At 45.5% G+C, this 16,758-nt stretch overlaps 1 pseudogene; it reads left to right on the forward strand.

Annotated features, from left to right (window-relative positions):
• Positions 1–1,006: 1,006 nt before the first annotated feature.
• On the forward strand, positions 1,007–3,073 carry LOC111177901 (adenylyltransferase and sulfurtransferase MOCS3 pseudogene; annotated as a pseudogene).
• The last annotated feature ends 13,685 nt before the right edge of the window (positions 3,074–16,758 follow it).

Below are 16,758 nucleotides of genomic sequence, written 5' to 3' on the forward strand. Positions count from 1 at the left end.
GAGCATTCCAAGCAAAGGGAACAGCCAGGGCAAAGGCCCCTGTTTGAATCCATGTTGCCTTTTCTGTGCACCCACATTTTTCATCCCTTTATTTGGCCCTGAGCAGAGTTCAGGAGCATCAGAGGAAGTTGCTCACTTGGCCACCTGTCCTGCTGTACCAGGAGCTCCTTGGGGCAGGGACCCTGTAACGGTCAAGTTCACAGTCACCTCAGACCCCACCCTGACATGTCCAGACACACAGACAGACACAGACCCAGACCCTCATGCCCAGACATACACACCCAAACTTGTATACAGAGATCCACACACTATGCCAATAGAGAAGGCCTCAGTGACTGTCTATTGAGATGAACTGAGTGAAGAGAAAATCATAATTAAGTACACTCAGCCCCATCTAGTTTACAAAGGTCTCCCTTGTGCCTACTCTTTGAGCTTGAGAACTGGGTGGTTAAAAATAGTGAGGCTCAGAGAGACCAAGGTGAACAGGCTTGTCACTGGTATTTGCAATACTGGAACCCAGCTCTTCTGATTTCCATCCAATATATGTTTTCATTAAAAAAACAAAAAACTAAAAAATAGGTCCGATGTGAACATAGTACAAAATTCAAACTGTCCATAGAGGCAAGTGTCCCTCTTCTCCCCGCCATCCCCACACCCCCGCTCGGCACACAGCTTCCTCCCTATAGAGTCAGAGTGCACTTATCAATTTACTTCCAATGGAGACTTCGGCTCTCCTCTCTCTGTGAAGAGAATCTGCACTGCACATACATCTGACATTATGAAAACAGGCCAGGAGTCCCCACTCTGGAAGCATCTCCTCTTTGCTCCTAGAACCTAGGTTGTCTGGAGCCAGGCTTGGCATCCACTTGGTTTCCCCAAACCCACAAGCCTCTTGGATCCATGACATGGTCACTGAATAGTTCACATCTTCGCCCCTGGGGATGATCCAATCATCATGAGGAACGCCTGGTCCTCAGAGAGAGGAAACAGGGACTGAGCGAGAAGAGGGAAGGAGTAGGAAGGGGCTTGGGAGGGGGAAGGTGGGCACTGCAGGAAATCACACCGTGCTGCAGTTTCTTTAAAACTAGGCAGGTGGCGCAGTGGTTGAGAGCCCGCCTGCCGATGCAGGGGACACGGGTTCGTGCCCCGGTCCGGGAAGATCCCACATGCCGCGGAGCGGCTGGGCCCGTGAGCCATGGCCGCTGAGCCTGCGTGTCCGGAGCCTGTGCTCCGCAACGGGAGAGGCCACAGCAGTGAGAGGCCCGCGTACTGCAAAAAAAACAAAAACAAAAAAAACCCTAGGCCCCCGGACAACTTCCCAAAGAGGCTGCAATGGCGGCCAGGGAGGAGGTGCTCACTTTGGAGGCTGAAGTTGCCCAGCGTGAGGAGGAGCTGAGTTCCCTGAAGCAGAGGCTGGCGGCGGCTCTTCTGGCCGAGCAGGAGTCAGAGCGGTTGGTTCCGGTGTCTCCCCTGCCGCCGAAGGCCGCCCTGTCCCGAGATGAGATTCTGCGCTACAGCCGGCAGCTCGTGCTGCCTGAGCTGGGCGTACAGGGATAGCTGTGCCTGGCGACCGCGTCCGTGCTGGTCGTGGGCTGCGGGGGGCTCGGCTGCGCACTGGCGCAGTACCTGGCAGCGGCCGGCGTCGGCCGCCTGGGCCGTGTGGACTACGATGTAGTAGAAGTGAGCAACCTGGCCCGCCAGGTGCTGCACGGCGAGGAGCTGGCCGACCAGGCCAAGTCTTTTCGGCCGCCGCTACACTGCGCCATCTCAGTTCGGCGGTGGAGTGCGTGCCCTACGCCCAGGCGCTTACGTCAGCCATGGCGCTAGACCTGGTCGGCCGCTATGACGTGGTGGCTGATTGCTCCGACAACGTGCCCACTCGCTACCTGGTTAACGACGCCTGTGTGCTAACCGGCCGGCCCCTCGTGTCGGCCAGCACCCTGCGCTTCGAGGGCCAACTCACAGTCTACCACTACGGCGGTGGGCCTTGCTATCGCTGCATGTTTCCGCAACCACCTCCGGCGGAGACGGTGACCAGCTGCGCGGATGGCGGGGTGCTTGGTGTGGTTACCGGGGTCCTGGGCTGCCTGCAGGCGCTGGAAGTGTTGAAGATCGCTGCAGGTCTGGGCCCCTCTTACAGTGGCAGCCTGTTACTCTTTGATGCCCTCGGAGGTCATTTCCGCTGTATTCGGCTGCGAAGGCGCAGGCCCGACTGTGCAGCTTGCGGGGAGCGGCCCACTGTGACTGATCTGCAGGACTACGAAAGCTTCTGTGGCTCCTCAGCCACCGATAAGTGCCGCTGCCTACAGTTGCTGAGCCCGGAGGAGCGAATTTCTGTCGTCTACTATAAGCGACTTCTGGATTCCGGGTCACCCCACGTGTTGCTGGACGTCAGGCCTCCAGTGGAGGTGGACCTGTGTCGGTTGCCTCACTCCCTACACATCCCTTTGAAACATTTGGAACGGAGGAATGCGGAGAGCCTGAAACTCTTGGGAGAAGCAATCCGGGAAGGGAAGCAGGGCACACAGGAAGGGGCATCTCTCCCCATTTATGTGATCTGCAAACTGGGCAATGACTCCCAGAAAGCCGTGAAGATCCTGCAGTCCTGGACAGACTTAGACTCTTTAACAGTTCGGGATGTTGTGGGAGGCCTCATGGCCTGGGCTGCCAAAATCGATGGAACGTTTCCGCAATACTGAGATGGCCGGTAGAGTCTGACCAGCGAAAGATGTGGGTTGTCATGTTACCTAAAGTTTTTTTGCCTTTATGAATGTATTTGCATTTTTTTCAGTAATGTACGGAAGAGCCTGGGATTCTCCAATATCTGCGGATAGGTGGACTTCTTTTTATAAGGAGCTTTTTAATTGTAACTTACTGGGTGATGTAGCAGTTAAGGGGTTATAACACTGTTCCTCTGAACTGCCTTGTGTTTGCAGCACTTGGATGGTGTGTTGAACAGGTGGGATAGAATGTAAGTGATAGGACTTTGTGTTTTGAACTGCAGGTCATTTGCGTGTCCTGCCTTTTTTTTCTTTTTTTAAATCTCCCAATTAAAAAGCTCTTTAAAGTTGTCCATTTTATTGCTTGGAAAGCTGTAATATACTTACTGAATTGATCACGGATGATATAGTTAAGATAAGTTTATTGTTTACTAAGACATTCTTTGGGTGTTATTTCTAATTCAAATGATGGAACATGCCCTAGAGAAATCAGTGTTTAAAATGTAAATTGTTAAAACATTAAAATGAAAATTAGCTGGGAAGTGGTCATTCTATTAAATATTTTCAATTAATAGCCAAGTAAGATATTTACAGTCTAGCAAGATAGAAACCACCTTTGTAGCATGTCAGTTTCTTTTATAAATTGCTGATTTTTTCTTAGACTTAACTTCAGGGTCCACCTTATGTTGTACACGTACAGAAATTTCTAAACTGTATGGTTTGGCTTGCTTTGGAATCTTCAAGTCCCAAGTCCCAGCCTTCTACCCTCCCCTGTTCTTTTGTCCCTCTCCAACCTGTTATTTTTATCTTTACTGTATGGCCAGAATGCCAGATACAATATTGAATTAAAGTGAAATAATGAACATTCTTCTCTCCTTTGCAGTTTCAGGTGAAGAACTTTGAATATTTGACCAGTATTACTTGTTATTGCTTTACTGTAGATAAATACCTCCTATCAGATTAAATAAATTTCTGTATTAAAACAAAACAAAACAAAACTAGGCCCCCATTTAAGGACCTCTGGATTCTTCCCCAGAGGTTTCAAAGCTGATGGACCATAAGTTCCCCATGAAAAGCATGGGGCTGGAGTCACTGGATGACCACCCCAACCGAACCCTAGCACAGTGCCCCAAACACACTCAACTACAACTGTGGTGTCCAGTGTATGCCTTGCCTTTACTAGGAGCAGATGAAAATGCAGCAGCCATGGACCTGCTGCCAGGAGCTTACAGCCTAGGGGATACACACACATACATCCCAGTGGGACAGTACTCAGGGAGCCTTGGGGGACCAAAGGATGCTGCTTCTCCTGGAATGAGTGAAGGAGAGAGAAGAAGGAATACACAGGAACCCCAGCAGAGGGGCCGACATATACAAAGAGCAGGGACACTTAAGAAATGCTAAGGGGAATTCTGGTTTTGGGTGGCAGAGTTCAAACAGGAAGGGTCAGTGGGGGAGGGTCAGAAGCAAAGGGCCTGGATGTCAAGCGGATGTGTTTGATTTTATTTTCTTAAGTGGAGGTTTTCAAGCAGGGTTATGGCAGGATCTGACTTGTGTATTATCTGGATCTCTCACAAACTGTAAGCAGTGTAGAGGATGGGGTGGAGGCTTCCAGGGCATGGGATATGAAGGTATGATTAAAGTCGAGCAGAGAAAATGTATTTATAATGCTTTATTTCTTAAATAGGGTGATGGGGACACTGTTTCTACTCTTTTTTATATGTCTGAAATAGTTCATAATGAAAAGGAAATTTTAAATAAAACAGTGAATTTAAAAAGTCAGTGAATAAGCTCCAAGAGGGTGCAGATAACAACAGCTAATAATGAAGCTTGTTATGCTCTTAGTGAGACTGCTTAATAGGCACAATTTCCAGGACTTTCTAAGTATACAGTCATTTAACCCTCACAACCCTAGGAGGTGGGCGTTTTACTCCCCAGTTACAGATGAGGATAGGGAAATATAGAGAAGCTGAGTATCTTGCCCAAAGTCACCCAGTCAGTAGGATGGAAAGCAGCGATTCAGGGATTCATCACACTCTTCACCAAGGCTTGTATTACCACATGGCTCCTGTTCACTACCACATCCCCAGCACCTGGCCTGTAGTAAATTTTCGTTGAATGCATGCAGCCCAGAGAGGTTCAGCAAGTTCCCTTAGGCCACACAGCAGTGCCCTTCAAGATTATGCCCCCATGGGGAGCCCGGTTGTCCGGCTTCCGGTCCAGCGCTCCTTCCCCGACCTGGCCGCACCCCTTTCTGCCTCTCCTGTTCCTCCTCGCAGTCTCCAGTCCCAGCCATCCTGGGTCAGTATACCGGCGGCAGCCTAAGCCTGACTCAGCCAGACCAGCAGCGCGAGAGCCGCGTAGGACGAGGCTGCGGGGAGGCGGGGCCGCGGGGCCAGCAGTGGGCGAGGCTACGTGGGGGCAGGACCTGGGTGGGCGGGGTTAGGAGGGCTGCGCCGACGCCGGGCAGAGGCAGAACAGTCCTGAGCAGACAGGAAAGCCCGGGCTTCTTATTCTGTCGGCAGTGACTAGCTGTCACTCGCTCGCTCTAAGAGACCCCATTATGTGGAGCCTGTCTTTCAACCCCAAATGGCTGTGCTCTCTCAAGGGTCTAGGCCGGGTGGGCCGGGAGGAGGTACCCAAGGAACCTTTAGGTGCAGAGCGCTGGGTGCCATGGAAATGGAGGGCCAACTGGGGAGCCATGGCAGGCTTCTGAGCAGTAAGGGGGTCGACAAACTTGAACCTGGACGATGACCGGCCGTGGAGGGGCGGTAGGAAGCTGCCTCAGCCTACCCATACCCCTGCCTTCGTAACTCCATCCCTTGCCACACTTCCCTTGTTTTCTCCTGACCTTCTTGCTCTTCTTGGAACATTACAAACCCTTTCCCACCTCACGGCCTTTACCCTTGCTGTTCCCTTTGCTGGAAAAGTAGAAGGAGAAGAAGCAAACACTTGCAGCCCTTACTAACGTGCCAGGCACTTTCTAGGCACTTCACATGTATTAACTCATTTAATCCTCTCCACAACCCTATAGGTAGATACTATTCTTATCCCTATTGTGCAGGTGAGCAAACTGAGTCATAGAGAGAAGTGGCTTGTTCAAGGCCTCATGGTAGTGGCAGAGCTAGGACATGAAACTCTGGGATTCAACTCTTATTCCATTCGAATGGTTTGCCCGTCCCTTCACCATCCAGTATAAAAAAGCTTTCTGTGCAAACCTCCCACCAATGCTTACCCTCTGTGGTTTTCATCATGGGATTTGTGTCCCCTTGACATTCTGCATTTCTTTCTTGGTCTCTGTTATCTGAGTTGTCCATCAGATTGTGAGGTCTGCTGTGTGAAGGCAGGACTTTGTCTCATTCACAGCTGTAACCCTCGCTCCCAGCACAGTGCCTGGAACATAGAGGAATTCATTAAAAGTTTGTTGAATGACTAAAGGAACAGGAGCGTGGATGTGAGATGGAGAAACTCAGCTCAAGGTTCCGTGGACCTCTATCCTTTCCTGAACCCCTGATCCCAAGAGAAAGGATCCCTCCCTCCTGCTTTGTGTTCCCCATCCCATCCTTGCACTTGTTAGCTCATACAAGTGTGTCTTCCCACTGGATTGTTCACCACCTAAAGACAGCAACTATGTCATAATCATCTGAACAAAAATAATGCTAATAATAACTCGCGTTTTGTTTTTTTTTTTGGTTGCACCGGGTCTTAGTTGTGGCAGGCAGGCTCCTTAGTTGTGGCATGCACGTGGGATCTAGTTCCCTGATCAGGGATCGAACCCGGGCCCCCTGCATTGGGAGTGCAGAGTCTTAACCACTGTACCACCAGGGAAGCCCCAGTATATATTTTTCTATCCTTTTACTTTTTTAAAAAAATATTTATTTATTTATTTGGTTGTGCTGTCTTAGTTGCAGCAGGCGGGCTCCTAGGTTGCAGCCCACAGGCAGGCTTCTTAGTTGTGGTTTATCGGCTCCTTAGTTGTGGCATGCAAACTCTTAGTTGCAGCATGCATGTGGGATCTAGTTCCCTGATCCGGGATTGAACCCGGGCCCCCTGCATTGGGAGTGCAGAGTCTTAACCACTGCACCACCAGGGAAGTTCCTACCCTTTTACTTTTAAGCTATTTTTTTCTTTATATTTAAAGTGGGTTTCTTGTAGGCAGCAGATGGTTGGGTGTTGCTCTTTCTTTTCTTATTTTTTAAACATGTAAACAGTGATATTTTATGTTAAAATTAAATAATAAAAGTAGTTGGGGAAACAAACATAGTTTGGGGGGTCTTTTTTATCCAATCTGACAATCTCTGGCTTTATTTGGGGTGTTCACATTTAGTCACATTCAATGTGACTATTGGTAGGGTTGGGTTTAAACCTATCATTTTGCTATTTGTTTTCTAATTGTCCCAACTCTTATTTCTTCCCCTTTTTCCCCTTTTCTGTTTGGGTTTTTTTTTTTTTTTTGTATTAACTATGTAGTTTTTTATGGTTCTATTTTATCTCCTTTTCTAGCTTATTAGATGTAACTCTTTTTGTGTAACATTTTAGTGGTTTCTTTGGTGTACCTCTTTAATTTATCACAGTCTACCTTCAAATAATACTGTACCACTTTAGAGTACACAAATCTTATAATAGTATAATTACATTTGTCCAAGCCTTTGTGCTATTGTTGTCAGATATTTTGTTTAAATTTGTTACTTCAACAATACATTGTAATTATTTTTCCTCTTAATATTCAATTATATTTAAATATATTAAGCAGTGATAACTGTAGTTACCATTTACAGTGCTCTTTATCCTTTGTGTAGATCTAGGTATCCGTCAGGCATCATTTTCCGTCTCTTGAAAAATTCTTGTAGGACAGATATAACTGGTGATGAATTCTTTTTACTTTTATGTGTCATAAAAAGTCTTTCCTTCATTTTTATTTTTGAAAGATGTTTTTGCTGGGTAGAGTTTTTTTTCTTTTTTCTTTTGATACTTTGAAGATGTTCCTCTGTTTTCTACCTTGCATCGTTCATAATTTAATATCTGCTGTAATCTTTAGCTTTGTTTCTCTGTGTGTAATATGTCTTTTTTTCCTCTGGCTGCTTATAAATTTTTCCCTTAATCACTAGTTTTAAGCAACTTGATTCTGATGTGCTTTGGTTCAGTTTTCTTTATGTTTCTTTTGCTGGACTTTCTTGAACTTCTTGGATCTCTAGGTTTAGAGTTTTCATATTTGGAAAATTTTCAGACATTATTTTTTAAAATCATTTATCAGTGTCCTTCTCTATTCTCCTTCAGAAATTTCAGTTGCATGTATATTTGGCTTCTTGAAATCACCCCCACAGTTCACTGATGCTCCATTTATTGTTCTTAATTCTTTTTCTTGCTGTGTTTCATTTCGGATAGTTTCCTTAACTATGTCTTCAAATTCACTATTCTTTTCTTCTATAACATCCATCTAATCTATCCTTAATCTTATGCAGTACTTTTCTCATCTCACACATTGTAGTTTTCATCTTTAGAAATTTGATCTGGATTTTTTTTGTCCTATATGTCTCTAATTAACATGTTCAATTGTTAGCTTCTTAAATTTACAGTATACCAGTATAATACCTGTTTTTATACACTTTCTTCATTATGCATTAATGACCCTCTCTTTGCTCTTTTGTGGTTTTGTTTTGTTTGGGGTTTGTTTGGTTGGTTTTTTTGCCACACCGTGCAGCATGCAGGACCTTAGTTCCCCGACCAGGGATCAAACCCATGCCCCCTGCATTGGGAGTGTGCAGTCTTAACCACTGGACTTCCAGGGAAGTCCCGTGACACTCTCTTTGTTGAGTGTTGGATTTTCCTTCTTTGTATGCCTGGTAATTTTGATGAGATGCTAAGCATTGTGACTTTTACCTTTTGGGGTAAAATCCTTTTGTATTTCTAAAATTATTCTTGAGATTAGTTCTGGGACATGGTTAAGTTACTTGGAAAGACTTGGATCCTTTTTTTTCTCTATTATTTTTTTTGGCTGCGTCGGGTCTTAGTTGCAGCACACAGGATCTTTCATTGAGGAATGTGGGATCTTTCATCGTCGTGCACAGGCTTCTCTCTAGTTGTGGTGTGTGAGTTTTCTCTCTCTAGTTGTGGCGCATGGGCTCCAGGGCGCGTGGGCTCTGTAGTTGTGGAGAGCAGGCTCCAGAGCACGTGGGCTCTCTCATTGAGGCTCGCGATCTCAGTAGTTGTGGCATGAGGGCTTAGTTGCCCCGCTGCATGTGGGATCTTAGTTCCCCGGCTAAGGATCAAAGCCGTGTCCCCTGCATTGGAAGGTGAATTCTTTACCATTGGACCACCAGGGAAGTCCCTGGTAAAAGTCTGAAGAGTTTCTAGGTTTTGATTTTAAGCTTCATTAGGCAGGACAAAAGTAGCATTTAGTCCAGGGTTAAGTGTCCCCACTACTGAGATGAGACCTTTCACAGCACTCTAACTGATGTCCGGTTATGGGCATCTTATGATCTTTTACACTCTGGATTTTGCAAATAGGCACTATTCTGAGCCCTGTAGAGCTCCAGGTACTGCTCTCTCTAACCTTTTGGGGTTCTTTTCTGGCCTTGGGTAGCTTTCTCACACTGAATACTACAGGGAACTCTGACTTTCTCTCCCTATGTAGCTTTCTCCTCTCTAGTATTTTTCCCTGTGAATTCTAGCTACCTTGGCTTTTTGGGACTCTCAGCTCCATCTTCTCAAGATGACTTCTGGGCTCTACATGAGTCACTCTCCCTTTGCTGTGGATGGAAATGCTCTCCAGGAAGTAAGCTGAGGCAATCATAGCTCATCTCATTTGTTTTCCATCACTGTCCTCTATTGCCTTATATCCAACATCTTGAGAGTCATTGTTTTCTATACTTTGTCTGGTTTTTCGGTTGTTTCAGATGGCAGGGTAAATTCAGTTCCTGGATTTTTTTTTTTAAAAAGTGAAAGTGTCAAAAATCGGAATTTGAAATTGAAAACAAAAACAGTACTACTTAAAATAGCATTTAAGGGAATTCCCTGGCAGTCCAGTGGTTAGGACTCTTTGCTCTCACTGCTGAGGGCCCAGGTTCAATCCCTAGTTGGGGAACTATTGATAAAATCCCACAAGCTGCGCAGTGCGGCCAAGAAAGAAAGAAAGAAATATAAATAAAATAAAATAGTGTTTAAACATTCTCTGACATAAATCGTACCAATGTTTTCTTAGGTCAGTCTCCCAAGGCAAGAGAAATAAAAACAAAAATAAACAAATGGGACCTAATCAAACTTACAAGCTTTTGCACAGCAAAGGAAACCATAAAAAAATGAAAAGACAACCTATGGAATGGGAGAAAATATTTGCAAATGATGAGACAGACAAGGGTTTAATCTCCGAAATATCCAAACAGCTCATACAACTTAACAACAAAAAAAACAAACAGGGCTTCCCTGGTGGCGCAGTGGTTGAGAGTCCGCCTGCCGATGCAGGGGACATGGGTTCGTGCCCCAGTCCGGGAAGATCCCACATGCCGCAGAGCGGCTGTGCCCGTGAGCCATGGCCGCTGGGCCTGCACGTCCGGAGCCTGGGCTCCGCAACGGGAGGGGCCGCGATGGTGAGAGGCCCGAGTACCGCAAAAAAAAAAAAAAAAAATCGAAAAACGGTCAGAAGACTGAAATAGACATTTCTCCAAAGAAGACATACAGATGGCCAGTAGGCACATGAAAAGAGGCTCAACATCACTAATTATTAGAGAAATACAAATCAAAACTACAATGAGGTATCACCTCACGCCAGTCAGAATGGCCATCATTAAAATGTCTACAAATAACAAATGCTGGAGAGGGTGTGGAGAAAAGGGAACCCTCCTACATTGTTGGTGGGAATGTAAGTTGGTGCAGCCACCGTGGAAAACAGTATGGAGGTTCCTCAGAAAACTAAAAATAGAATTACCATATGATCCAGCAATCCCACTCCTGGGCACACACCTGGACAAAACTATAATTCAAAAAGATACGTGCACCCCAATGTTCATAGCAGCACTATTCACAATAGCCAAGATATGGAAACAACCTAAACGTCCATCAACTGATGAATGGATAAAGAAGATGTGGTACATATATACAATGGAATACTACTCAGCCATAAAAAAGAACAACATAATGGCATTTGCAGCAACATGGATGCAACTAGAAGCTATCATACTAAGTGAAGTAAGTCAGAAAGAGAAAGACAAATACCGTATGACATCACTTATATGTGGAATCTAAAATATGGCACAAATGAACCTATCTACAAAACAGAAACAGACTCACAGACATAGAGAACAGACTTGTGGTTGCCAAGGGGGAGGGGAGTAGGAGTGGGAAGGACTGGGAGTTTGGGATTAGCAGATGTAAACTATTATATACATAGGATGGATAGACAACAAGGTCCTACTGTATAGCACAGGGAACTATATTCAGTATCCTGTGATAAACCATAACGGAAAAGAATATTAAAAAAAGAACGTCTGTATGTGTATAACTGAGTCACTTTGCTGTAGGGCAGAGACTGGCACAACATTATAGATCAATTAAACTTCAATTAAATTTTTTTAAAATTAAACATAAAACAGCGTTTAGAAATATGAAATACAGATAAATCTGACAAAAGCTGTGCAAGATCTGTAGAGTGAAAAATACAAAACATTGCTAAGAGGAAATTAAAGCATATATAAACGAATGGAGAGCTATACCATCTTCAAGTATCAGAAGATTCAACATTTCTAAGATGTCAATTCTATCCAGATTGACATATATTCTCTGCAATCCCAATCAAAACTCTAGCAGGCATTTTTTTGTTGAAATTGACAAGCTGATTCTAAAATTCATACGGAAATGCAAAGGACCTAAAATAGCCAATACAATTTAGAAAAAGAAAACAAAGTTGGAGGATTTACACTGCCTTCCCTCAAGACTTATTGCACAGTAATCAATACACTGTAGCATTGCCCTCAAGATAGAGATCAATGAAGCAGAATAGAATCCAGAAATAGACCTCATGTAAACGATCAATTGATCTTTTGACAAATGTTCCAAGGTAATTCAATGGGGAAACAAGAGTCTTTTCAACAAACGGTACTGGAATAAATGGATATCTATATGCAAAAATAAAAACAGAATAAATAAATAAATAAATAAATAAAAACAGAACTTTAATCCATACCTTGCACCATATATAAAAACTAACTCAAAATGGATCATAGACCTAAATGTAAAACTTAATACTATAAAACTTTAGAAGAAAACATAGGAGAAAATCTTTGTGACCTTAGATTAGGCAAAGATTTCTTAGATACTCATTAAAAACACAATTGATACAAGAAAAAATGACAAGTTGAACTTCATCAATGTAAGAACTTCTGCTCTTTGAAAGGCACTAGTAAGAGAATGAAAAGATAAGCCACAGCCTGGGAGAAAACACTTGCAAATCAGATATTTGATAAAGGACTTATACCCAAAACATATATAGAACTCTCAAAACTCAATAATGAGAACATAAACAACCCAATTTAAAAATGGGCAAATGATCTGAACAGACACTTTACCAAAGAAGATATGCAGATAGCAAATAAGCAAGTGAAAAGATGCTCAATATCCTTAGTCACTAGGGAAATGTAAATTAAAACCACAATGAGATTATCGCGACACACCTATTAGAAAGTCTAAAACAAAAAAGACCAATCATACCAAGTGTTGGCAAGGATGTGGAACAACTGGGATTCTCTTTACACTGCTGGTTAGAATGAAAATAGTACAACCTCAGTGGAAAATAGTTTAGCAGTTTCTTTAAAAAGTTGAACATACATCTACTATATGACTTAGCCTTCCATTCCTTGGGTATTTACCCAAGAGTAATGAAAGCTTATGTTCATACAAAGACTTGAACACAAATGTTCACAGAAGTTTTATTTATAAGAGTAAAAACGTGGAAACATCCCAAATGCCCATCAGCAGATGGATTAACAAATTGTGGGAATGGAACACTCAACAGTAAAAAGGAATGAACGACTGATATACACACAATATAGATGAGTCTCAAAATACTTGTGCTGAGTGGAAGAAGCCTTACACCCAAGAATACATACTGTCTGACTCCATTTATATACAATTCTTGAAAATGCAAACTAATGTAAGTGACTTGAAGCAGATCAGTGGTTGCCTGGGGACTGAGGTAGGGGGTGGGGAGAGAGGGAGAGAGGGAAGGATTACAAAGTGGCAGGAGGAAACATTTGGCAGTGATGGACATGTTCATTTTCTTGATTATGGTGATGGTTTCATGACTGTAAACATATGTCAAAACTTATCACGTTGTACACTGTAAGTACATGCAATTTCTTGCATGTGAACCACATCTCAACAGAGCTGTTTTTAAAACATGAAAGAAAGAAACACAGAGATAAGTCTGACCTGGACTCTGCTTCTAGCACCCTGATGGGGAGGGGGAGGAGGGCTGTGCATTGTAACCTAATCAAAGCCTGAGGCTGGAGGGTGAAGCTGGAAGGGCGGAGTTTAAGCACAGAGCAAGGGCGGGAATCTGAGCTGGAGACACAGAGCCTTCTGAGTTCCTGAAGTCACCCTCCCACGTGAGAGGCTGGCTCTGCCTTATCTCGAATGCCTTCTCCTCCAACATTCTTTCATCCTAAGATGTTTCCAGCCAAAAAAGACTTCCTGAAATTGGGCAGGGCAGCCTGAGGAGGCAAGAACAATAGCAGAGCCCCAAGTATGTGGCCAGGCTCTCTTGCACACTTTATCGTGTTTAGCCCTCCCATCACCCCAGTATGAGCTAGTTATCGCAGTCCTATTTTACTAATAAAGAAACTGGGGCGGGGTGGGGATGGGAAGCAGAGGCTGAGAAAGGTGAAATGACTACTGCTCTGAGGATAAGAGCTGACAGCATCCCCCTACCCCGAGGCACAGCACGCTCTTGGGTGTTACACACACACACACACACACACACACACACACACACAAGGGCTGGAGGACCAGTGGTTGAGGGGCCCTTTGAAGCCTTTTCTCAACCCCAGGCACTCTTCTTTTGGAAATCCCACCCCACTCCATATAAGGCACAGTAAATCAATAGATCCTATAGTGATTATAGTAAATCAATAGATCCTATAGGATTATAGTAAATCAATAGATCCTATAGTGATTATGGTTTTTAGTGTGCTTATTCATTTTATTTGCAGTGTTTTGTTGCATTTGAGAGCCAAGATATGTTCTTTTCCCCAGTTTCTAACATTTTCTTAAGCTCTAAGTTCTAAGGGCAAAGTGGCCCTATTTGTTGGGGGTGTGATGAGGGTAGTAGCTTTGTGGAGGTGAAGACCCAGGAAGAGGCCCCGGGCTCCAGTACAGGCGTGCCTGGCTCCTGGGGACAGCGGGGGCAGTGGGGGCAGTGCTGCCAGGAAGCCTGGCTTGGCACGCAAGCTCTGGAGTCAGTTGTCTGGTCCACATCCTGGCTCCACTGCCACTCCTGTGTGACCTGGGCAATGTCATCTTACCTCTCTGAGCCTCACTTTCTTCTGTGAAGCTGGGATCCTAATACCTACCCGACAGGGTCAATGACTGTAACATGTCTGGTTGGATGGTATTCAAGGTCCTTTGCTGTGTGGAGACATGTGAGGACTCAAAAACTAATGTCTGAACAGGTGCCAGAAATCTTGTTCTGTCGGCCATTTAGGCACCCCCTGGACTCCAGCTGATTTCCTTTGGAGTCATCTTACCTTATCAAGTCACAAGTCCCTGAGTCACCCCCAGCCCTGCGGCCAGCTCCCCGGCTGTCCCTGCCATGCTTCCTGTGGCCCTCCTCCGCCCACCCCATATTGTTCCTTGCCCCACCACATTCAGGGACGTTTTGTCTCCCTGGGCCTGGCGACTGTGAGCCGCTGGGAACAGGAACTGCTTAGAGGCCCCTGGTCATTCCCAGGAAGTCCACGTGGAATGCAAGTGGACATGTCCAGCGGCAGGCCTGTCTGCTCAGCCTGGCCTCCAGCTTCTAGCCACTGCCTCCCCGCCCCCGGCCCCCATGCCAGAGGGTGGTAACAAGATCAGAACAAGGGACACCAGCCTGGCCTTGGGCCCCCCTCTGAGCCTTTAGAGTCACAGTGTCACCCACCATTCTATCAGGGTCCTGGATGTGCCATTAAGGTTTCTGGATCTGGGGACGTCTAGGGCCTGGGGGATGGGCCAGGCAGCCTGAGCACTGGAGGGAAGGGGACCATATGTATTTGCAACACATATATAAGTGCATCAATATTTTAACGACTGGTATGGCCATGCCCACACAAGCCAGCTGAAGGTCAGCCCTGCAGGTTCAATCCCCTCTGCCTACTCAAAGTGACACCCCTTCCAGGAAGTCCTGACTACACCAGCCAGTATTAGGTGTCCTTTCCAGTGGCCGTGCTTACCCCTATCGTGGCACTTGTCACATCATGACCCCCAACACCTATTCCCTTATCTGTCTGTCCCTTGAGATATCCTGGGGAGAGGAGTTCAGGCTGTCTTTCCCATCTTTACCTCAATGAAAAGGGCTGCACTTTTATGTTAAATGAATAAAAGGCATTATATATGTCCAGAACCCATCAGGGCTGGGTTTACATCCCTGCCGCCCCCTCATAGTTATGTGTTCTTTGGTCTCTGTAAACCACCTTGTGCCTCAGTTTCCTCCTCTGACAAATGGGGTTACCAGTGGCTGCCTAAAGCATCAGTTGGAACCATTTGGGCAAAGTGTCCGTCTTTCTCTTTTTACTAACCCTTAGATGAAGCTTGAGCAACCACCTGTCACAGGCCCAGACAGAGAGGTAGCTTTGGCTTTCTGGTTAGAGGTCTCCTGAGAGACCTCACCTGAACTTGGCTGCTGCCCAATCCCCTCCCCCTCTGCTAAATGCAAGACCCATGCCCCCTTTGTGAACTCCCAGGCCTTGAATTGTGCCACTGACGTATGTGCTACATTGTCATCATCATGGGAACAACTTACATTTACAAGAGCTTTGGGAGTCACAAATCCGATCTTTATCTCCACAAGCACCTTGTAACATCAATCATAGGGGTCTCCCATTGTACAGATGAGAAAACTGAGGTTCCCAGAGTCCCACAGCATGAACTACGTGTAGATAACTAAGAGTGCTCAAAGATCCTGCTCACACGCTTTTGCATTTTGACCTGAAGGAAAGCCCAAAGTAAATGGAATGATTCACTAATGGTGGGATTTCAGGCCAAAAAAGTGGGATAGGAAATTGAGGGATGGCAAGGGGGTTTTCCCAGGCTTTTGAAACCCTATCCCACAGGTGATTCTGCCCCGTCTACCTGTAGTTAGACCTGGAAAAGCAAACAAACATCTATCCCTTGCTGCCTCCCTGGCCAAGGGAGGATGCAGGGAGAAACTTGGCCCTGGGTCTGTACCGAGCTGGCTCTCCACCCTTCGTTTTTATAAGTTCAGGCAGAAGAAGAGGCTGGGAGAAAAATCTGCTACTAATAAGGAAATCAATTAGTTGGTGTGCGTGTCACGAAATGCTTCAATAAAAATCTGCCTTTCGGGGATTTTTTCCTCCCCCTTTAGTTTTTTCCCCCAAAGAGACCTGGCTGGGGCCAGAATGTGTTTCCAGCGCCCTCCCGTCAGAGGGTGGTGACGCTGCTGTGTCTGGAGCTGATTACAAGAGGGATATGCTCTGGTGCCATGCTGGCATCATGGGTGCCTATGGGGTCCCCTCCTCTACCTGGCCTGACTACACCCATGGGCATTCAAGGAGGAGGGGTCGTACCCACCCCGTGTGCTGATCAACCAGGCTTAGTAGAGGCTTCACGGCCCTCCAATACACACAATGACACACACACAGTCATTCCAGATCTCTCACACATATACACACACACACACACACGTCCACATACACACATAAATCTCTCACAATAACATACTCACAGACACACAAATTGCACCCAGACCCACATGTCACAACCCACATACATGTACACACACAATTACACACATCCACTCACCCCCGAATACACATATACACATTCATGATCA

The sequence above is a fragment of the Delphinapterus leucas genome, chromosome 2 (assembly GCF_059928025.1).
Source record: "Delphinapterus leucas isolate spDelLeu-1000000601 "Yukka" chromosome 2, BTC_Dleu_Yukka2, whole genome shotgun sequence".
Taxonomy (NCBI): Eukaryota; Metazoa; Chordata; class Mammalia; order Artiodactyla; family Monodontidae; genus Delphinapterus; species Delphinapterus leucas.